Source organism: Octopus bimaculoides, chromosome 6, assembly GCF_001194135.2.
Source record: "Octopus bimaculoides isolate UCB-OBI-ISO-001 chromosome 6, ASM119413v2, whole genome shotgun sequence".
Classification (NCBI taxonomy): Eukaryota; Metazoa; Mollusca; class Cephalopoda; order Octopoda; family Octopodidae; genus Octopus; species Octopus bimaculoides.
In genome coordinates, this window is record NC_068986.1 from 108,084,923 (window position 1) to 108,086,270 (window position 1,348).

A 1,348-nucleotide genomic window follows, 5' to 3' on the forward strand; every position below is an offset into this window, starting at 1 on the left:
ACACACACACACACACACACACACACACACACACACACACACAATGGGCTTCTTTGAGTTTCTGTCTACCAAATCCACTCACAAGGCTTAGGTCAGCCAAAGAACATAGTATGGTTGGCCTGGGGCTAAAGTAGGAGACACTTGTCCAAGGTACCACACAGCAGGATTCAACCCAGAACCATGTGGTTGAAAAGCAAACTTCTTACACATGGCCATATTTGCACCTAAAACATTTAGTTATTTTCCTTTTAGAACTACATTAGCTAAAGTGTCTTTTCAACTTTAAAACAGTAGCAAAGGATCTGAATGAACCTAGGCTGCTATTTCTTGCAAGCTAAGTGCCTACACAGAGACTCACTCACTGGCTCAAACATAAACTTCCTCTCCATCAAGAATTTTTATATTTTACTCCCTCGCTGATTTGCTCCAATTACAGGATATTATAAGAGTGAATTCATATGAAACGTACAGACAACATACAACTATCTAAATACTCAATTCAGATTGAAATCCGATTAATAATTAATCTTCTCAATGATTGGTGGGAATGAGAACATCCATAAGACCAGTTGTTTAATTTTTCATCCTATTACAACCAACACCTGACATTTCTCTTGTGAGTAGATGGTGATCTATCATCGAACAAGCATCCTAGAAATTCTGGGGTCTACGTATTTCCTTAAGGGAGGTGAGCTTATTCAGCTGAAATATAATGAAACAGCTGCACCAGATTTTTAAGCAAGGACCTAAGCATCTGGCCATGATGTCACAGCGCTAGATTCAGTTTAATACCAATCAATATTTAATCAATTAAGAGGGTCAATATTTAGATATAAACCCTGGGATCACCAGAACTAACTATATTTTGGTAAACAACTTTCACCTTTTCATTATCGAATAACTAGAATAAGAGGAAAACTTTGTTTTTAGAGGCAGACATACGCATACAGAGGAGCACGCACACACTCATCATTGTTAAAACCAGTTTTCTAACAATGTGACTCACGAGATATGATAGATTAATATTTAATAAAATATGAAACAGAAGAAAAAAAAACAAACATGTTTTTAAAAAAAAAAAAATACAGGAAAATAAAAGCAATTATCTCTTTTGGCCTATATACAAATGATATTTATTCAGACACACACAGACACATGCGAGCGAGCGTGCACTTTCTAAAAAAGGTGTGCGGGGTTGGGGGAAAGACTCCCACACTGGAGGTAAGACAAAAGTATATCATTACTATCCCAACGTATATTTGGAGAAGGAAGGGGGCGCATGTTGAAAGGAGGTTGAAGGTAGTGACATTTTCACAAATCTTACAGTGTGTGTGTGTGTGTGTGTGTG

The 1,348-nt window shown here is 37.2% G+C and overlaps 1 protein-coding gene across 1 annotated transcript in view; it reads right to left on the minus strand.

The window, feature by feature from the left end:
• LOC106867988 (gametogenetin-binding protein 2-like) overlaps window positions 1-1,348 on the minus strand; it is an 89,645-nt gene that overhangs the window by 57,796 nt on the left and 30,501 nt on the right. The gene's annotated exons all lie outside the window — the stretch shown is intronic.